The sequence below is a fragment of the Rhinolophus ferrumequinum genome, chromosome 26 (genome assembly GCF_004115265.2).
Source record: "Rhinolophus ferrumequinum isolate MPI-CBG mRhiFer1 chromosome 26, mRhiFer1_v1.p, whole genome shotgun sequence".
NCBI classification, from domain to species: domain Eukaryota; kingdom Metazoa; phylum Chordata; class Mammalia; order Chiroptera; family Rhinolophidae; genus Rhinolophus; species Rhinolophus ferrumequinum.
The window spans coordinates 23,620,386-23,644,604 of NC_046309.1; positions in this window are offsets into that span (position 1 = coordinate 23,620,386).

Here is a 24,219-nt window from a genome sequence, read left to right on the forward strand (position 1 = left end):
GATTGTAAGCACTGAGTAGGTAGGTACTATGTCATGGACGCTTTATTAACGTAATTATTTTTCCTTCTTTTGTTAGACATTTGTGAACTCATCCTAATTTTTATTTCAGTTCTGTCAATGATATAGGACTTCATGAATTATTTTAAGTAATAACATCTCCATGAATGTATCATATTTTGCTTATTGGACCTTAGCTAAATTTACTCAGTCATTCCTTTTGTAGGTATTTTAAATCCAAATCACTTTTGTAATTAGGCAGGATATAAACAAATTAAATAATAGAAACATTCATTCAACAGAGAGAGCTAGGGTGGCAGATAACCTGCTGTGTTCTTGGGCACAAGCAATTTCCAGTAAATAACATTTGGAGAACTGTTAACCTTGTCCAGTGTACTCGTATGCCTGAGGTTCTGTGGCTTTTCATACCTGTATTTCCAGTGATAACGTGCTTCAATCCACATGTGCTCTTAACTCTAAGGTATTAATCATCTACCCATAGAATGCTCTTCTATTTCAAGCTTCACATGACCTATGGTTTTGACCTTTTTAACATCATTCAAAAATGTCAAAACTCTGTTTGACCTTATTATCTTTAAGAAACACTTCTAAAAGCACTGTGAAAGGCATAATATATTTTTTAAAAAATTTAAAACTGCTGCAGATAAGATTATAGAAATGTAAAAATAAATTGAACGATAGATTTTCAATTCTGTTACACAGAAACTTTGGGTTATTTGGAGATCATTCTGGGGCTACCACAAGGGGGAAAGAAAGCAGCAGACAATTGGCTGGAAGGATGTTCTCGCCTTTCTTGAGTTTCTGCTTCAGCCACAATTTACCACTCTTCGGAGATGTGTGGTGGGGAGTTTCAACAATATTTTTAAAAGGACTATATGAGTTCAGATCTACATAACTATTAGACACATCTTCAATCCAGGATTTAATCAAGAATTTCTCCCAATTCACTTTTTTTCTTAGAAATCTTACCCTCATATACCCAACTCTCTGACTATAGTCTTTACTATTTTCATCTCCTACCCAAAGTCCTTATTCAAAGTATGCTGATGCTACTTTGATCATGAATGGGCCTCATTTTCTATCTCTAGTTTAGATACTGAAAATATATTATTCACCTACCTACAGAAAGGCCAGAATCTTGATATATAACTATTTTTAAAAAGTTGTGGATTATGTCACCAGTTTTATATATGCTGAACGAATTGCATCATATTAAAACCAAGCTAAGGAGGAGAACTATTAAGTATACACAAAAATTTGAAAAAGATAGCATAAAAATTAAAATTTTAGCAGTTAACTTTAATTCAATCTGTGTTGCAGATCAATCTGGAACTGAAAGGAACATAAATTGCATTCTAAGTACTTCTGAATCACTAATCAGGAAAACTTTAAGAAGCAAATATCTCAGGATAAATTGCACTAGAGAAAAGTTGTTAGGGAGCATCTGGCAAAATAAGGAAACAGGATTTTCCTCATTAACAAGATTTTTAAAATCTACATTTTAAAACCATTAAATGAACTTAATCTCAATGGGCATGATCACTACTACTCCATTATCTATTTAAGGAGATAAAATACAAGAACCAGTGTTTCCTAGATGAACCAGAACATTTCCAGAATGATAAAAAAGTATCCCAGCCCACTGAGTATAAAATTAGATTGCTGAATGACTGGGGCTGGCTGGGATTCTCAGGTCATGATGACTCTTCCTTATGCTAAGCAGATGAAATGTCAGAATAAAATCATAGCCTAGCTTTAGTTATGAATCTTAAATTAGGTGAGATAAAGAAACCTTTTGAGGTGTCATGTAGTATGATTTAGGTTTTATCTCCTTATTCTTATCCAGAGTACTGGGAATCTTATTCTATACCATGAAGACAACTTGCTAGCTAAGCTGACTTTAAATGAGCTTGTACTCACCCTACAGAAACAGTGGAGCATCTTCTCAATGCAGTTAGTTTGCAATCGGAAGCATGCTACGGAATTCACGTCTTGTTCTACATTCATTGTTAGTATTGCGATTGGTAAGCAGCAAACCTTACAAAGCTCAATACATCATTTTGTGTATAATTAAACACAGTTTTATTTCCTCTCCCCTATATCCCCCAATGGCAAAATACTTTAAAGTGCACTTTGCCAATGTTCAGGGCAAAAATCTCTAAATGTTTTAGCCAAGGCTGCCACCATTATATTATTAACATATTTGGATACAGGAAAGTATTGCTATCGTGTATTCTCCCATGTTGTTAAGATTTTTTTTGTAGATTGTGGCCCAGTGACACCACCGGTGGCTCAGGCTTCTGAATCTTGGAATACTAATATTTTAGTAGTACAAAGCTTTGATTTAAAATGTTCCCTTTTCCACCTCAAAGTTTGGAGATAGATAACATCTCTGCAAAACTAAGGACCTCAGAGCTCAAATCAGGAACTGCATCTTCCAGGTTTCTCTTCATTAAGCTTTACCTGGAAGAAAATAAAAATCTAGGCTTTTCGTATCTATAGCTTTCTAGTAGTGCTCTCTCACTTCTCTCTGTCTTTCCTACCTCTCCAAATCTTCTATCCCTTTAATCTAATGGAAAAATATATATATCAACATGTAAATACACACACACATACATGTATTGCTTATAACAATAAACGTTTAAATCAAAATTATGAGGCTCAGTTTTGAGATAACACATTCATTTCATCAAACATTCCAGGGCTCTGTTTAGCTTTACATTATATAGAGACGGGTCAAGTGTATTCTGAATTAAGATTTACATTAATAGAATAGTAAGTGTGATCCCCAACTTCACTGTACGTATCAAATTTTCCAAACTCCAATTATATCTTTCTCATTAATTTTAACCATTTTCTGCTATCGAATTCTAATGTGTCTTTGTTTATTTCCTCCTTGCCAATGAATTGAATGGACTGCGTCTATCATTTTAAGGAAAATGATTAATACTGCCATGTATCCTCTTTTGAAGGTCTTTTAAGAATTTTAATAGATACCTTGACTCCAGTCAAGTGTGATCCAATATGCTTTCTTAGGCTCGAGATTGATTGATGATAACCAAATCTTTGATTAGTCTGTGGGACCAAATGCTTGAAAGAATATGGAAAATAGATTATTTAAGATCATTGCAACTGCTTTAAAATGAGTTAAGCTCTATTTGTTAGAGGTGGAAAATAGAGAACAATGAGTTGATAGCTCTAGCCAAAAGTAACCTTTATTTTCTAAAATATTAGTTTCTACCTGGTCGTACACAAGAATCACTAAGAATAGTTTTTAATAATACTGCTGCCTGGATCACAATATTTCTGAAAGAGAATCTCTAGGGATCTGTTTTTCTTAGAAGCTCCCTAGATGGTGCTTACGCAGTCATTCTGATTAAAAAGAAAAAAAATAGACCAGGCATTATGAAACCACTAGTTAAGAATGTTATGCTTTAAAGCAATTTATTACACTTTGAGTTTCATTTCTTACATGTGATGAGCTTGGATAGCATCACATCATCTTTATGACAAGAAAAAAAGATAGGAAAACTGAAAATCAGTGATATGTAGGACACATTAGAGAACTAAGGTTATAGAGCCCCAAATCTGTAGAAACAGGTGCATCCAGCAAGCTGAAGCAGCCGAGATCTGCTTACCTGAAGCAGATGGCACTGGAGCCATAAATTGGTGGGAACACTTACCAGGGTGATTCTGAGGGATGGTTGAATGTGGACGAGTGTGTGAGTGAGAAAGTCCTCAGGACCACAGAGATTCCAGTACTCGCATCCCACCAGTTTCTCACAGTAAAGATCCAAGAAAGATGCCTTCACGTCTTTAGGAAGGAGAAGAGGAGAGGAATCAGTATGCAATGTGTCTGGAGCCTTCACTGTAATAAAGACATACTCTCCAGGGGAAAGGACTTGAGCAGAGCAAAAATACAGCTAAACATATCATATTCAAACTACAAAGAGCCTAATCTCAGCCCCATACAGCCTTATATTAAACAAGAAAAGAGAAAAACAGCCAACAGGGCTCTGGACACTGTAGCTCGAAAAGGGAATAGGTGGCAGATGAGGAAAAAAGCTATCCCACTGGAAAAAGAGGTGCAAGGGTCACAGCTTTGAAAAACAGGCTACTAAAATAATGAGATTTAATTTGAAAATGAGAGATTGTTCCCCCTCCTCACACTTTACTAACACACCAAAGTGAAATACAAAAAGGAAAAAAAGAATGAGAAAAGGTACAATAGCCAAGAGTATTGGTACAATTTTAAAAGTATAAAATTGTATCATGAATACCACAGGAGAAAAAAGAGAGAAAGGATCAGAAGAAATCTTTGAAGTAATAATAGCTGACAAGTTTCCAAGACTGATGATAGACACCAAATCACAGAAACAGGAAGCTCAGATAACACTAAACAGAAGAAATACTAAAAACAATACAAACAAACAATAACAAAGCAAAAATAAAACAAACAAAAATACAGCTAAAATTATCACATTCAAACTACAGACAAAATGACATTTTAAAATAAAGCAGAGGAAAAAAAAATCATATCACCTATGGGTGAAAAACATGATTACAGTGGACTGCTCATCAAAAACCAAGGAAGAAAGGATACAATGGAATGAAATATTTAAGTATATTTAGTTACAGATATATTTGAAAATTTTTTTAAATGTCTATATCTATTGAAACCATGCTTCAAAAGTGCAGGAGAAATAAAAGTGTTTCCTATATAAACAAAAACTGAAGGAATTCATTGCTAAATGACTTGCACTAAAAATCTAGATGTTCTAAAGGCAGAAAGAAAAGAATATAAGTCAGAAACTTAGATCACGATAAAGAAAAAGAACACGAAGGAATAAATGAAGATAAAATATTTTTATTTTTTATTATTAATGATCTTAAAAGTAACTGTTTACTTTAATACCAGTATTAATGTTTTGGGGATTATATCATACGGATAAGTAAAATGAATGGCAGTGATGTTGCAAGAAATAAGAGGTAAGAATTGGCAATTCTCTGTTTAAGTGTCTATACTACATGTAAAGTGGTATAATGCTATTTGAAGGTAGATTAGAACAGTTAAAAGTGTGGACTGAAAACTCTAGAAACAATCATTCAATTTTTTTAAAACAGTATAATTGATGTGCTAAGAGCAATTATCTTGGGTGGTCAGATGGCTCCGTTGGTTAGAGAGCGAGCTCTGAACAACAGGGTTGCCAGTTCGGTTCCCACATGGGCCAGTAAGCTGTGCCCTCCACAAACTAGATTAAAGGACAACTCCTTGGAGCTGATGGGCCCTGGAAGCTGATAGGTCTTGGAGAGATGACTGTTCCCCAATATTCCCCAATTTAAAAAAATAATAATAAAAATAAATTTAAAAATCCTTAAAAAAAAGAGACATTAAAAAAAAAGAGAGGTTATGGATGATAAACATCCTAACAACAACAACAACAAAAAAGCGATGATCTTATAAAATGTTCAATTAAAAAAAAAAAAACAGGAAAAGAAGACAAGGGAGGGAGAAAAGAAACAAAGAATAAATGCAACAAATGGAATACAATTCCAATATGATATATATTTACTTAACTATGTCAATAATTACTTTAAATATGAATGGTATAAATATACTAATTAAAAGACAAAGATTGTCAGAATTGATTTAAAAAATGATCCAATTATATGTGCTCCAAAAGTAACTCACTTTAAATATAAATAAACAGATATAAGGACAGCAAAGGGATGAAGAAAAATACATTATGCTTACACTATTAAAAATGAGTCTGAATTAGCTATATTAATTTCAGACAAAGCAGATTTATGAACAAAGATTATCAAGGATAAAAGAGGTACACTAAATAATAATAAAGGGTTCTGTCATTCCAAAATAAAAATCCAAAAATATTTATACACCCCAAAATAAAGTGTCAAAACATGAGGGAAAATCTGATAGAACTAAAAGGAAAATAGGCATATCCATTATTTTAGTTGGGGTCTTCAGCACATTTTATTCAGTAATTGACAGGTAATTAACTAAGTAATTAAGCAGAAAGAAAATCAGTAGGATATTGTGACCAAAATAACACTATAAATATATTTGTTCTAAGTGACATTTATACAATACTCCATCCAACAACAGCAGAGTATACAATAGTCACATTATTCTTAAGTCCACACAGAACATTCACCATTATGTTCCATCTTCTGGGCCATGAAATATACTTTAACAAATTTAAAAATAGACATTATACAAATTATGTCCTCAAAACAAAATGGAATTAAACTAGAGCTCAAAAACAGAAAGATAACTGGAAACTCTCCAAATTATTAGGAATCAACCAATATAATACTAGTAATATAGGAGTCAAAGAAAAGTTGTAATAGAAATTAAAATATTTTGAGGTGAATGTAAAAATACAATGTACAAAAATCTGTAAAACGCAGCAAGAACAGTGGTTAAAAGAAACTTTATAGCATTAAATGAATATATTGGAAAAGCAGGATGATCTAAAAGTAACAATCAAAGCTTTCACCTTAGGAAAACAGAGAAATAAGAATAATTTAAGCCAAGTGGAAGAAAAGCAAGTGGAAGAAAAGAAACAAGTATAGGAATCAATAAAATTTAAAATATTAACAAACCCAAATGCCAGTTCATTGAAAATTTCAGTAAAATTGATAAACAAGCTAGGCTAACATGAAAAAATTTGATCTAGATAAAGAATATTTTTAGAATAGATTTAGATTTACAAAAAAGATGTAAAGATAGTACAGTTCCCATATGCTCATGACCAGTTTCCTCTATTATTAATATCTTACATTAGTAACATATTTACAATTAAACAAACAATAAAGACCTATTATTACTTAGTTCATGCTTACATTAATATTTCCTTAGTTTTTTTGTCTGTTTGGTTTTGGTTGTTGTTGTTCCAGGATCCAATCCAGAATACCACATTTATTTAACAAAAATAATTAGGAATTATATAATTGTTCTACTTCTCAAATTCGATATCAACCTCAAATTTGATTAACAAACTTACACTTTCTTATATCTCTAGAAATATGTCCTTGTTTTTATGTCTTCCCTATACTATTTATTTCAAGATCTTTCTTAATTTGAGACTCTACTAGTAGATTTAGATATTTGAAGATGTCTTATTAAAAATTGCATTTGAATTTGAAACACAATTCTTTTGAAAATAAGGCACTTGCAATTGAAAACTTAATTTCTCCTAGAGATTGTCCTTTGAAATTATACTCTAAGCCCATTGTTTTGGAGATAATAAGATTAAAGACCCCAGAAGTAAAATGCTTTGCCAGTAACAGACCTATTTAGTGGCAGAGCTCAGATTCCAGTACAGATCTCTGGACTCTCAGTTTTGTGCCTTTTTCCTCTTCACCCCATTTTAATTTTCCATTTTCATCTCTGGTCTTGTTCTTCCAGCCTTAGTTATACATTAGGATAATTCCTCTAGTCTTGTTCCTGCATAACTGGAGATAAATTGAAGTAGCATTTGAATGATCTATAAATATAGATCTTTCTAGAAAATTTACAGGTGCAGATTTTTTTTTGAAATACAATGCTTTTAAGAATGTTTAGAAATTAATTTTTTCAAACATTTCACAATTTTTTGGGGAAAAATGTATGCATTTCATTTTTATGGCATCTTTTATAGTAAATCATTGCAATACAGGCTTGATATTTTTATCTTTGAAATATTACAAGCCACTTTAACCAACACGTGACCCATACATAGCACCTGCACTGACCTAATAGACAGTAATGGCTCATTTGTAAATTTTATAACCTGAGGGTTTAATATTTCACTGGAAAGGCTCTAATAGGCTTTTGGCATGAGAAAATCTATGGAAGAGTCCGATGACTTTTTATACATTATTAATAAATAACACTTATGTAAAACAATATACACTTTAGTATCCGGAAATTATGTAAATGTTAGAGATTCTTTTTTTTTTCCCCCAACTAACTGAATTCCTATCACATTTAGAGTTTTCTATCACAGTTCTGGTTTAGAAGAGATTGATATGCCTCTTATACATGAGTGTTGAGCACATTTGCTTAAGAGAAAGAATACTGAGATAATTTAAGCTCCATTACTTCATCAGTGTCTCCATTTCTTTTAAATTGCACTCATTATGATGAACATTTCATATAAAACATCCATAGGTTATTGTTTTTGTAACTAGCATATTATAATAAAGTGTTTACTTAATTTTCAATAAATTATTTTCTAATTACTTACTTATTCTGGCATTTTGATAACATACTCAGAGAGAGTAGAAGATAGCTTCTGTCATACTTTAATATTTTGGAGTTCAATTATAATGCAATTAGAAATACTTATTAAAATTAAAATTTCACACACCTTCTGACATAGCAATTGTATTAATTGATTTGTATTATTATGAAATTTGACAATGTCTAACGATGGTAAAGCCACACACATAAATGGTACATATATACCTATGTATGTAGCTAGTAAAAATAATACAGAAGCTCTGTATCTATTTATATAAAAATTTCAAGATATTTCACTAACTAAATCAGTCAATATAGAGAATATTGTGTATTGACTGTAGAGTGGGCTATCTTTGGGTGTATAAACATGCATATGTGTATGACTGTATATGCACATATGCATATACATATATATACATATATATATGTATATATATATATATATATATATATATACAAAATATCTCTGAGAATGTCTTTGAAAGCACTACCAAAGACTGACAACGGTGGTTGCCTTTCGAACGATAATGAGAAGCCAGGGGCAGGATTAAGAAAGAGGTTTGTTTTCCATATTGCATGCATTACTGTAATTAATGGAGAAATAGATAAAATGTAAATAAAATATAAAAAGTATTATACACTTTGCTGACTATCATTAGTATTTAATTTATTTCATTTACCTACAAAAAAAGTATAGACACTTTATTTTATCTCTTCATAAACACAAACTATATCTTAGCAGGAGTGTCCAAACTGCGGCCTGCGGGCCAACTGTGGCCCATGATCCATTGTTAATTGGCCCGCAGCAAATTCCAAAAATATATTTAGTTAAATAAACCAGGTGAGGCAATACGTACTTCACCTCGAGTGAGTGACCCGGCTGTTGGTGTATTTTACCGCATATGGCCCTTGGTGAAAACCGTTGAAAACAGTTTGGACACCCCTATCTTAAAGGATCTTCCTCCATTTTGTATTCTAGGAGAAGTGTATCTTTGAACTACCTTTGTCCTAATTCTTCTTTTACTATTTCCACATTACTGGTTTTAAATTTCACATTATGTAGCTCTGAGTTTAGATGGCCTATTTTTTGCTGTTTTTCCTCTTCTCTATAAACATTTAGAAACTACAGCTGAAATTATTTCTGAAAGTGGCATTGTGATTTCCTGGACTCATTTACCTTTTGAACTTGTTTTCCTGAGAACATTTCCTATTTATTATTAGTAGTAAAAATCAATTTTTTGAAGCTCATTTCTTTAACAAAGCAGTTTCCTTTTTCCTCCTCTGTTTACATTTAGGAAATCCTCACTCAAACTTGCCTCTCTCGCGACTGCCACCTTTGAATAATGCTTTGGGTGTCTTTAATTAAATTTGTTACCTATATGATTTCTAATCTATAGCTAATGTTTTCATCCTTATTTGATTCAGAGGGAAAGATATAGTAGCCATTTCTAAACAATTTCTTTGTTACTTATTCATTTAAAAAGTCAGGATTTTATAAAGATGTTGGTTAAATAGTAAGGAAACAATTTATCTGTTCTAGTTGAAGCTTTATTTTTTCTTTCCCATTTATCTCCTTGATAGTGGGAGGAAGATTTAGTTATGTAAGTATAATCCCTAACTCACAATTTTTAAATACAATGGGGCATTTACCAAGAGATTAATGACCTTTTATTTATTTCTTTTTTTTTTGAATAGGATATCAACTTCATTGTATTTTATTCCCATTACTTTTCAAGCTGCCTTTCATATTTTGTATTTTCTACATATTTACCATAAAGTAATTGGTTTCATGAACATTCTTTTTTACTTCTTTGAAATACTAGGATGAAGGATAGTTGATGAACAGTTTTTCTTTCTCATTATTAAATATAGTTTCTAACTAATACGGAAAGCTAGTTAGTACCCTAGCTAACATAGAAAGTGAAATTTTGAAGTGGGTTTTGCCTTAGCAAAAATCAAAAATATGTGGCATTGACTTAGCATTTGGATGGCAGAAGGTGAGCAAATTAACACTGGTGATTTTATAAATGATAATCCTTGTTTGTAATGGCAAAAGATTCACTAAATCATCACCGGTAATAATGGAGAAAACAACATGCATTTGCTGGGTCAGCCACTCCAGGGGAGGAAGCTACAAAGCAGGACTTAAAATACAAAACCTTGTTAGGATGTGTTGGCTTCTATGAGCTGGTTTTAAAAACATGTTGTAAGGATAGTGTAATGCATGAACAAAGAAGCCAGTTTGCAGTTGGAGATGAAGGGATAAAGGGACTTCTGAGTTGAAAAGTCACTGTTTCTAACGCCAAACAATGGGATTTGAGGACCAAAGTTTTGGTAAAATGTATCAGTTGAACAATGTGTGAGAAAGAAAGCAGAAAGCAGGGATGAGGGTGGAGAGGGAGACAGAGGAAGAGAGATCAAGACTGAGGACTGAGTTGAGAGGTGGGGCACATGGGTGTAAAGTGGAAGAAAAATAATGCAGATTTGAGACCTATGATTGAGAAAACTTTGGGTTTGGTTAGTGACGAATGCAATACCTAGTAAATTTGTGAATGTATTATATTAGCGAACACACTAGAAGGCTGAAAGAAAAACACTTTTGATGTTGGGATAATTTAGTCTTCCATGATCAGTAAGCTTTAAGGGCATTATAATCCTAAGGACGGCATGCCCCAAAATATTCACTTCAGATATGACCAAGGAGAATAATGGATACGGAGGCGTTTCCCAAAATATAGAGCCAGGGGTCACGGCAAACAACGGGCAAGAGGGTTCCTTGCAGAGAAAAGACTCAGGGCCTAATAAATGTTGGTCGTTTTATTGCTGCAGCCCAATGAATGGACTTTTGTTAAGAACCTCAGCTTTAATTATGGTCAAATTAAAATTGTATTTGAGAAGGACAGTCACTTCAAAAATGAATCAAAAGCTATACATTATTGTTATTTTTTTATCATTAGTACTCCATAGAGCCTGTATTGTCTATTACAAAGCATGTCCTTCTTCCTCTTTCACAATATGGATATGTAGATACATAAGCACACACACCTGCACACACATACATATACATTTCTCCAAGAATGCAGCTGTATTGAGAATTGTAATTTACATGTGTAAAAATATATATTGCTCCACTTTGTATAAGGTAGTATCAGAATATTTTGTCTACTCTCCATAGGCAGTGCTAAGTACAAAGAGAAAATTATTAGTAGTAATAAATAAGACTTCTGGAAACAATGTTGGTGATCACAAAGGAATAAGATGGGAATTTACCAGTGAAATGGAAATGCACAAACATATGACACTTATTATATACTGGATACTCTGCTTTGTGTTAAGTAATGCTACTCACAATAATTAAATGAATGAGATACTATTATAGACATTTAAATGAGGGAACAGAGACAAAAACTAATTTCTTTCACTTTGTACAATTAATAAGTGATTGACTGAGATTGAAATCTAACAGACTACCAGTGAAAGGTGCAGAAATGACCCAATAAGAAGATCATACAGGAACAAAACCACCTTCAGGAAATCCAGGTTATTCAAACCTGATACAGGAGTTATTTAGCAAATTATTTTACAAGAAATAGTTGAAATTATTATTATATTTTCATCTCCTTATCACCAACTTAATTTTTGTAGCCTGAATTTTAGATAAAAATAATGCATATGACCTACTAATACATTGATTTTTTAAAATAAATTTACTTTTTAAGCATCATAGAAAGTGTGATTTAATACATAGTATTTTGTTTTGCTTGGAAAGATACTAAGGCATATGGCTGATTTGTGGCTTTTAAAACCCTGTAATTACTAACCTAAAATCAGAACATTAGGCAAATTATTGAAGGAATTTTTTATGTATTTTGTAAATGATTTTGTGTTCATTAGTCTAAACTCTTTTAAACACTGCCTGTTAAAACATTATCTCTAGGTAAATTATTGATGTGTGCCTTTAATGAGAATATTACAGTATGTGCAATTCAAACACCAGCTAATTTAGTAGAAATTATTTTTGGAAATTGGCTCAACCATTGATTGAATCCAACAGCTAATTTTTCATTTCATGAATCTAAAGTGATATCCCAGACACATCTATTTGGTGAAATAGTACTTAAAAAAACAGATTTACTTATCTGTATCAAGACTCAATAAAATATAGGGCAACAATATAAATACAAAATTCTAAAGGGATGATCATTTAGATGAATTTCATTAATACTTAAAAAATATTATTGTACGAAACAGAAAAAATCTTAGTTGTTTACAAAATAGTTTAATGGCATAATACATTTCTGGCAGTAAAAGTGAAAATTTAATTATCTGATTATGTCTGCCATGTCATATTCATATAATAAAATTTTCTATAATGCCGATAAGTTCTGAGCTGAACGTAAATCTCAGTTTAGTTTGTTCCCAGATTTATGTGAAATGCTGTGGCCAAATTTGCATGAAGCAGTGCTTGGATACTTTACAAAGTGGTGTGGTAGGTCTCTTCTCTTATAAACAACATATAACACACTATATTCCTCAGGGCCAAAAATGATAGTTTCAAAGATTTTTGGTTTAACCACAAGTGATAAAAATTAAATTGTTTACCAAAGAAACAAAAAGCCGAACAATTATCTTACATATAGATTACCCTTTAGATTATTTCAAGTAAATTACCAATTGCATAAATTTTACTAAAATAACAGAATATTCTAGCTCATCTAATTAAGTTTAGAAAAAAACATCTCTACACTATAATATGTCTCTCAGCTTTCCTTGTGTACTATTTTATTTTCTATTTATGATGACTTTGTCTAAAGAGCATCAGGTTTCTAAATTTGAGAAAACAACTGGAAAAACCTGTTATTTAAAGGAAATGTATCCATTACATCATTTACAAGTTTAAACACACAATTTGAACACCGAGAATAGTTAAGGCACATTGAAGAGCAACTGAGATTATGCTTTAACATAAATTTTAGACTCAACCAAGAAACATTTAAGAACTATACTGGATGTGTAGAAAGCAGAAGTCATCCTATTTGCAAATATTTCTATTTATATTAAAAAGCATTGCCCATAAAAAGTATTTGCAATTCTTTTTTAATAAGAGTAAATATTGTCAGGAAATTATGTACTAAGAAAAATGGTCAAAATAAAGTAAAAGTGGTGCCTATTGCTAATAATGACATAGACGTAAATGAGGGAGGATGTCTGAGTACAATTTATCAGGTTTGGCTGGGCTTGTGCTGCCTAATAAATGACTTTGAAACAGTGGGTTGCAGCCACTAACATTTGTGAATTGCTCATAGATCTATGCATCTTGGGCTGATTCTCTACTTCGCTGTACTGTGATTTGCTGAGATTATCTCTGCTAGATTCAGGTGGGCTTGGCTGCGAGCTGAGTCTGTTCCACGTGTCTCTTCACTGTGGGACACAGACTGAAGGATGACCTCTCATCGGGAACATGGGGTTTCGTGAAAGAGGAAAGATTGTACGAGGAGTAATAGAAACAAGCAAAGCCCCTAATGTTTCTGCTCAGAACTAGCACACCTCCTTTTAGCTCAAGAGGCCTTGCTGCCCTCATTCAGGAATTCATCAGGAACATTTCTACTACAAGTTATTCCAGGGTGTAGTTTTATCAAATTTTCTTTTGCTATTATACATGGATTGCAAAGTGGGTCTAGACCTGAGTTTGAATATTGACTCTGCTAATTTTTCGGCCAAGACACTGAGCAAATTGCTTCACTTCACCATATTTCAGTTTCTTTATTTGTAAAATGGAAACATGGCCAATACCACATAAGGCTGTTGTATAAATTAAATAAGTTTATGTATAAAACATGCTTAGTAGAGAAACTGGGACTTAATAACAGACCAATAAACAGGAGATGTAATGATGACAATGAAAAGGAGTAGGTCTGTCGACAATAACAACCTAATGGCTGACCACCACATACGAGGTGTGATCAAACAATATGGTGAATGTTTAAGTAAATAAAAAAAAATATTAGAGTAAAAGACACATTGCCATTAATCCCTCTCAAAATAACCCCCCTCGCTTTGAACACTCTTATCCCATTGTTCTTGCCACTTTCTGAAGCAGTTCTGGAAGTCCTCTTCTGTAGGTGTCTTTAGTTGTGCTGTCATGGCTGCCTTGATGTCCTGAATCGATTCAAAACGTTTACCTTTCATGTTCATTTTACCTTTCATGGGACTTAGGTGAAGAGCCAGAAGTCGCACGGTGCCACATGTGGTGAATAAGGTGGATGAGGACACACTGTAATGTTTTTATTTGACAGAAATTGTCGTACCAGAAGCGATGTGTGACACGGAACCTTTCCGTTGTGATCACAAAATATGGTGAATGCTGCTGCCAAGTGCCATCCAACAGAAAGGCAGGGATCTTCAATACGGGCAGCGGCACGTGGAACCTTAGTAACAGTGTGTGACAAGTTTCAACTTGTTCAATGCTGTCAGTCTGGTGTGAGCTATGGTTGAGAGAAAGTGTGTTTTAAAGTGTGCTGTAAATCATGGATCACAAACAACACATTGACATGAAATGGGCAAATGGTTTTGTCCTCCATCATGACAATGCTCCATGTCACACATCGCTTCTGGTATGGCAATTTCTGTCAAATAAAACATTATGATGTGTCCTCATCCACCTTGTGCACCAGAACTGGCACAGTGCAACATCTGGCTCTTCCCCAAAGTCAAAATGATTCAGGACATTGAGGCAGCCACGACAGTGCAACTAAAGACATTCACAAAAGAAAGTGGCAAGAACGATGGGATAAATGTGTTAGAAGCAAGGGGGTGTACTTTAAGGGGGATTAATGGCAATATGTCTTTTACTGTAATACATTTTTTATTTAAACATTCACCATATTGTTTGATCACACGTCGTATCTCCAATGTCAATGCTACATACTTTAAGTTTTCTTCCACTCCTGGTATCAATTTCTGTATTAGTCTAATTCTGTTATAATTATACATAACATTCAACAGACAACTGTGACACTTATAATACCTTACATTTATATCTTGCTTCAATATCTAAGAGTTTGTTGTAATTCTCTAGTGTTCTCCTGGGCTTATCTCTGTGAGAATCTGCTGGATTTGGATGTAGGATGCAAGTTGGGTAAACTCTGCTCCATGTATTTCCTTGCTTTGGGAACCAGGGTGAAAGAGCATATTTTATATTAGATATGTTCTCATGGTAGAAGAGAGAAAAACTAAAGTGGTAAATGGAAACACACAATGTCTTTAAAAATCTCCTGTTTCGTACAAGCAAACTTTGTTCTGTTTTCCACCAGTCAGGATTTTGTCTAGCCAATGCAAAAGTCAGTGGGAAAGTAGATTTTCTTCCCCCTGCATTAAATCATGGTAAAAGTGGAAATGAAAGAATGAATCATAAATAAATTATACAATCTACACACTAAGTAAACTAGATAAATACTCTTCCATGTCAGTCATTAGTGTATTTCAAAAATGAGTATGACAGCAAAATTATGTCACTAAACTACATGAAACCATTACCAAGTTGACTCATTTTAGCTTTCTGTTTTCTGAAATTAATGCTATAGTATTGTGCACAAATCATCAATTTTAAATATATAGCTTCTAATCCTGACATAATAGAACAAAGCAAAGAAGGTTGATGTTTCTGAAACTAAAAGCTGAGACAGTTATTATTAAATAATTATAATCACAGTTATGAATATTAAAATATATGACAATACCAAGGTCATATAAATGTTTATAAAAATGCTGTTTGTTTACCTAATCAACTTCTCCAGCAATATGTTGTAAAATGTTCGAAGATAAAATTAGTGATATTTTCAGCTCTTCAAGGTGTAGTAATAGAGAAGAGTTTAGGGAGCTTTATTTGTGTGTTATGTTGTTAATATACAAATAATCTCAGTGAAAAATGGAGCTGCCTTTGCCTACATGTTCATTGTCATTAATTTTATCACCAGGAAAGAATGTGCTCAATAATTGAAATTTCTATATTCAGCTTTTGCAAAAATCTAATAATGTTATGAATCAGAATGATTCTGAATTATTCTGAAATGAATCTATGCTCAAGCAGTTGGACATGCCTCATGAGACATTTTTCTAAACTTCTCTGAATGCCACAGTTATTAATTGCTTTACATCAATGTTTTATGATCAAAGTATGCCATAAACTAGATTTGATTTATATATTAGAAACTAAAATTCTTGTTCATAAGAGCTGGTCAACAAAATTTATTAAGCAAACACAATGGGGATGAATACTATACTTACTATCTTTTAAACTTGTGTCAGTCTCAATAAGGTGGAAGACCTGTACTCAGAAAACTATAAGACACTGAAGAAAGAAATTGAAGAAGATACAAATAAATAGAAGCATATACCGTGCTCATGAACAGGAAGAATTAGCATCATTAAAAAGTCCATACTACTCAAATCAATTTATAGATTCACTGCAATTTCTATCAAAATATCAATAGTATTATTCAACTAGAAAAAGTAACTAGAAAAAGTAATTATAACATTTATATAAAACCACAAAAGATCCCAAATAGCCAATCTTAAGAAAAAAAGAACAAAATTGGAGGTATCACGCTACCTGATATCAAACTATACTACAAGCTACAGTAATCAAAACAGCATGGCACTGGCATCAAAACAGACACATAGATCAATGGAACAGAACAGAAAGCCCAGAAATAAACCTATGCCTATACGGTCATTTAATCTATGATAAAGTACGCAAGAACATACAGTGGGGTAAAGATAGTCTCTTCAATAAATGGTGCTGGGAAAACTGGACAGATGCATGCCAAAAAATGAAACTGGACTACCTTCTTATTCCATATACAAGAATAAACTCAAAATGGATAAGGCTTAAATGTAAGACCCAAAACCATAAAACTAGAAAAACATAAGCATTAAACTCTCTAACACTGCTCTTAGTAATATATATATATATATATTTTTAATTTTTTTTTCCCTGATTTAACTCCTCAGGCAAGGGAAACAAAACAAAAAACAAACAAATAGGACTACATCAAACTAAAAAGTTTTTCAACAGCAAAGGAAACCAGCAACAAAATGAAAAGACAGCCTACTGAATGGGAGAAGATATTTGCCAATAATACATCTAATAAGGGGTTAATATCCAATATTTGTGAAGAATTCATACAACTCAATACCAAAAAACAAACACCCCAATTAAAAAATGGGCAGAGGACGTGAATAGACATTTCTCCAAAGAAGACATACATACGGCCAACAGACATATGAAAAGATGCTCAACTTCACTAATCATCAGAGAAATGCAAATAAAAATCACAAGATATAACCTCACACCTGTCAGAATGGCCATCATCAGTAAACAACAAGTGTTGGTGAGGATGCAGAGAAAGGGGAATCCTTGTGCACTGTTGGTGGGATTGCAAATTGGTGCAGCCGCTATGGAGGGTCCTCAAAATATTAAAAATAAAACTACTTTATGACACAGCATTCCACTTCTGGGTATTTATCTGAAGAAATCCAAAAAACTAATTAAAAAATACAAATATATATATATATATATATATATATATATATATATATATATATATATCCCTATGTTCATTGTAGTGCTATTCACAATAGCCAAGCTATGGAAGGAACCCAAGTGCCCTTCAATAGATGATTGAATAAAGAGGAGGTGATACATATACACAATAGAATGTAACTTAGCCATAAAAAAAAATGAAATCTTATCATTTATGACAACATGGATGGACCTAGAGGGTATTATGCTAAGTGAAATAAGTCAGACAGGGAGACAAGTACCATACGATCTCACTGCTGTGTAGATCTAAAGAACAAAATGAACAAACAAACAAAACAGAAACAGACCCATAAATACAGAGAACAAACTGATGGTTTTCAGAGGGTTGGGGAGCTGGGTGAAAAAGGTGAAGGGACTAAGAAATACAAATTGGTAGTTACAAAATAGTCACAGGGATATAAAGTACAGCATAAGGAATATGGTTAATAATATTGCGACAAGTATGCATATTGTTACGTTGGTACTAATCTGGGGGAATCACTGCATAAATTATATAAATGTCTAACCACTATGCTGTACACCTGAAACTGATATAAAATAATATTGAATGTCAACTGCAGCTGGAAAAAAAAAACACACACAGAATTTAAAAAAAAAAATCATACGTGACTTAAAAAATAAATAACCTTATGCCAATTTCAAGAATTCTCAAATTACATGAAATATTTTAATATCTATCAATGACTAGGCCCTACCCATTTGCTCAGGCAATAGCGAGTGATCCTCCAAAATGTGTCTTCCCTTCTTCCTGGTAGCATGGCCAACTCTAGCTCCCACTTCCCTTGAAGTGAGGTGTGTCTATGTGACTAAGTGATTGTCAATGGAAGAGGAGCAATCACTTCTGTATCTAGTCCTCAAGACAGTGGCTTTCTCCTTTCCCCTGACAGGATAGTTGGACTCTCAGTGATTCAGCTTTGAGACATGAAATGCTTTATGGGATGTGGCTATAAGAGAGAAAATATCTGAGTCTCTGAGTACTCATGAAGAATAGAGTTGTCTTGTAAACATTGGCTATTAACTCACAGTGAAATAGATTAAATTAACTAAAAGAGAGCTGTTACCTAAAAGTGAAATATACTTCCTGTTTTTTCAAACCCTGTATTATGGGGCTTTAACACCAACAAACCCATTATGGTCATTTAATTTAGCAACTCAGGATCATAATTGTAATCTACCTTTTTATAATAGCACATACATAGCAGGATGTCAAGGTAAAATCCTCTCAACAATTGTAAAATCTCTCTTTTTTTTTCACTTTTTAATTACGTGGGTTAGCTAATAATATGGTTTTGATAATAGAAAAGACTGAACTCACTTTATGTTATTTTGCATAACTATGTAACATCAATACACCAACATCAAAAAGTACCACTAATTTATGTATGTGCAAAAACATGCCTGTTCAACAGTCCACATTCAAAGTTAAAATAAGTTATTCCAAATTTCTTTTCATCTTCATTTTTAAAGTTTATCTTTTCAAGAAGAGTTGTTTCAAAAATGGAATGTAGTTGAAAAGTCACTGGAAAATAAGTCCTATTCAAAATGATATTTGGAAGGTTTATATATAAAGACTAAAAATTCTTGTTGATAAAAAATATGTAAGATTAAAGACTTCATTCTTCCATGTTTTAACTATTTGTCTTGAAATGAATTATTCAAACTCCAGGACAGGTAATTGTTAATTCTGACATAATATAATCTATGTTTTGTCTAAAATGGGTTCTTCTCTGCCATTTAAGTCCAGAAGGGCCCTTCGGAGTAGCAGGGCTACAGGCACTGATGTAATACATAAAAATGAACACACATTCTGCATGGAACATTTGATATCTATTCGTACTTTTGATGTAAGTATTGGCAGAGTGAACGTATAATTTTGATGACTCCTGGAGTTTTTTTATTCAGACATATAATAAAATAAGCAAAGTTAATCCTTATGCACTTGCTTATTAACTTTAACTTGATGAAAGCATTGCCGAGGAAATACCATCCTCAACGACTTCAGTGACCATAGTTTGTGTTCTCCCAAGAGCAGTCCTGAGAAGCACAGATAAAGACAGATAAAAGCCAGTGGGGAACTTAGTAACCAGTTGCTTACTGAGCAGCTAAGGCTCAGTCCTGCTGGGTGTGGTGGCCAGTCAGGAGCACTGGGAACAAACCCCAGGACCGTCTTATCAGAGAGCAGGTAGACTAACATTTATGTGCTAATGCTCACCCAGCAATGGTAGACAGTGGCTCCCAAGGGTGGTAACTCCACCACACTCCAGATTGCATCTGATGATAAGGAGTACCTTCCTTGGTGATGGAGAAAGCCTCCAGGCAGAGAATGGGGACAGAGGCAGGGCATCAGGTTGAGAAGCAGCCGGCTTGTTGGAAACTGACTGTAGCGACAGGTGAATTCAGATGGCCCAAGGCAGATGTGCTAGTTCATCAATGGCATCTGTCACACTCTACTTTATACCTATTATATTGTATTTGTTTACTCATCCAATATTTATGAAACTTTTTATTGGGAAAGATCTGTTTTAAGTGCCCGGTAAGCATCAGTCAACCAAACAAAATCCTCACTCTTCTGGAAATTTTATTCCAGTGGGGAAGATGGGGGGAGCAAATGATCAAGTCATTAAGTAACATAGAATTTTAAGATTTAAATAGTAAAATTGTCACCACTGCCACCACCACCCCAATTTTCCATTCCTTCAAGCACCTGGGAGTAATAACCAGCCAGTTTTGGGTCATTGTAAGGGAGAACTTTGCCCTGTAGATACCTGAAAATAGTGAGAATACCTCTCGAATTAAATAGTTGAATTTTTACACATCAAGGGTAATGCAGAAGATTAGTGGATTATCTGAGATGTTCTATTAAATGATAATTAAAGTCTGTTTTGACTTTGAGAGAAGTAGTGATGGTATTTTTCTTTTCTTTTTTTTTTGATGAGCTAAGATTTTTATTGCAAGTTATCTGTTATTGATAGATATAACACGTTGAGTTACAATGTACATACATGCACCACCCGTTTCAGTAAGTCTTCCCTAAATATTAGCTGCTGTCATCATCACCAGTGATGGTATTTTAAATATTGTTTTCATTCTTGGTTGAACCTGCAAAACTTCTTAGCATTTTTGGAATTAAATAATAATATCTGAAATATCTCATGTCACCAAAGCGTATACTTTGATTAGAGTTCGATATACCTTTTCTCTCAGGAAATGTCATAAGCTATGTGCAAAGCATATGCATTTATTATTTTATCTGTAGTCCCTAGCATAACAGTTGACACATAAAATACACTACATATCTGTCCAATGTATATACATGTGAATTTTTTTAAGCTTTCACTTAATATTTTGAAATTATTATATGAGCATCTTTTTTAATTACCCTATTTGTTATCAAGCCATCTCTGCATATGTTATTCTCCCCCATGTATTTAAGTTTTGAAAATACGTTAGCTACAGAGTTTAAAGAGAGGAGGAAAAATGAATTTTAATAATTCTAAAATTTAATTGAGGATGTTCTGCAATAGAAATTGTTTAAGTAAAGTTTTGAGTACAATGATCTTCTTCTGAAATTGGTGGTTGGCAGTGGTGAGCATGCCCAAAATGCACAGTTTCTAAACTTCTCTATAAGGTAAATTTCTTGTATACAAGTACCAGGGGATTTAGGAATTAATTTATAAAGGGTATGTGTGATAAAGTTATAGTTGTCCTCTTCTTTTGATTATTTTTCTCTGAACCAGAAATAAATAATATGGAAAAATCATAAGCTTCTAAATAAATTATAAAGACCCTTCCCTCCAGAAATAGCTTTAATAAAATAACAATGCTATATAAATGTAGATTGCTGTAGGTAAACATTTTAAACCACTGCTAAGACACATAATTATAGCACAAATTTAGCTTCAGGAATTCCAAATTACTACACATACTGAGCACGCACGCGCACACACACTCACACATAAAGTAGAGGCTCTAGTTAAATTCTACAGTACAGGTAAATGTCAGAGACATTGCAGGTTGGGTTCCAGATCACTGCAATAAAGCAAATACTGCAATAAAGCGAATATAGCAATAAAGCAAGCCACCCACATTTTTTTTTGCTTTCCCATATCTTACAGAAGTTGTTTATACTATACTATAGTCTATTAAGTGTGCAATAGTATTGTCTAAAAAAATCAATGTACACAACTTAATTTAAAAATACTTTATAGCTAAAAAATGTTAACCATCATCTGAGCCTTCAGCAAATCATAATCTTTTTGCTGATGGACTGTCTTGCCTCGATGTTGATGGCTGCAGACTGATAAGGATGGTGGCTGCTGAAAGGTGGGGTGGCTGTGGCAATTTCTTAAACTAAGACAAAATGAAGTTTGCCACATTAACTAACTCTTCCTTTCATGAACTATTTCTCTGCAGCGTGCAATGCTGTTGGGTGGAATTTTACCGAAGGTTGAACTTCTTTCAAAATTGGAGTCAATCCTCTCAAACTCTGCTACTGCTTTATAACCTACATTTATGTAACAGGCTAAGCCTTTTGCTGTCATTCCAACAGTCTTCACAGCATCTTCCCCAGGAGTAGACTCCATCTCAAGAAACCACTTTCCCTGCTCATTCATAAGAAGCAATTCCTCATCCATCAAAATTTTATCATGAGATAGCAGCGAGCATAATTCCAAGAATTATATCTATTAGATGTATAATTTTATAATAATAGATCAATTTCATAATTAGATTTGTATACAATTTTGATGTGTATGTTCCTAAAATGTATCTATATATAGTGACAGTATGGGATACATTATAAAAGAGAAATAGTGTATAATTAGAGATGATGCGTTTTGTAATCTACACTCACAAAGATTCTTCATGGTCAGTTGAAGATGCCTGCAGATCTCCAATACGGATTTGTATAGATTTGCTTTTAATGAGTTGAGATTCTGAGAACAGCCTTCCTTACAATGGCATTCTCACTCTAGGCTCCCAAAACAGAGGCCGGGAAGCAAGTCACAATTTCACTACACAAATGGTGGTGGCCTCCTTTTTTTCGTAAGCATTATGATGAATGTGGGAAACTGCAGTGTGAAAAAAATGACTAATTCTAAATATAAATGCGATAGTCATTGGTTAATTCTTACCTTTCTATCTCAGACATATCCTCAGGCAAGTTTGTGGAAAAGAACTTAAACTCATTCCCAAACATTTAAATATTTTAATATCGCTTTTATCTCTTTACTTAGATCATCTCTACAAAAGTGATATAAAATGGTACGATAAAGCCAATACGTGTGATCCATTCATTATATCCCTGCCTGGTCAAAAGATTAGATTGAATTATCTTTTCTTTCACATAATCTGGGTTTAATATGTGCACAGTTCCTAGCATTACATCAAGTACTGAAAGGGCCATGAAATAAGCAAATAAAACAAACAATTGTTCCCTTTAATAGTTAATTATAACTTAAAATAATACACCTGAGGATAGACATCATGGCACTAAAGCTTATCTCATGTTGATGGATACATGGTAGAAAACAAATTATTAGTGTTTGAGATGAAGAAAGTAACCTGGAGAAGTGTTTCCTTCCTCTGCCTTTTCTTTCTTTTTCATTTTTTTCCATGCACCGCCCCCTACCCTCTAGCATTCATTCTTTCCCCTTCTTTGCCTACCTCCCCCACTCCTTTCCTTAGATTAATTCTATTCTAGTCATGTAAACAAATAAGAATGCCCTGCTATTTTCCTCCCTTTATAGTAATCTACCGCTTTCAACTTCACTAGCTCTTATTTTTCTGTCTTTCCCATCAATGTCTTCTGCTAAGGATAAAGCAGATAACGGGTTCAGAGAGGTTATGCCAAGTTCACCATCCACTGGGATTTGTTTTTCATTTATTATTCCAAAATAACACTTGGTTAACCCACTGCTGAATATAAAGTATTTATGCCATATTTCTTCCTAGAGAGAAATTATCTCCAACTCCTACCACATACTACTTTAAGATGCTTCAGAACTCAGGCTAGTTTCCTCAGATTCACTCAATAATACATGATATGGAGGTGGTGGGGAGAAGAAGGGACCTGCTTGTCTGAGCACACACAGAATGGGAAATACATGGTGACTCTATTAAAATGTGAACTCCTGTGTGCCAAGTGCAGCATTGCATTAATAATAGGGATACATGAAACTAAATTGGAGGGCATTCAATATTCCATAAATTGTTATCAAGCAATGAAAAATATATGTTGTCTTGCAGTGGACAAAAGAATGCCACAAATTCTTTAATTCTCCTTTTATTGAGACTTGGAATATATTTTCATTCCCTTTGAAGCTGCACTAACTCAAGACTTTTTTGATCA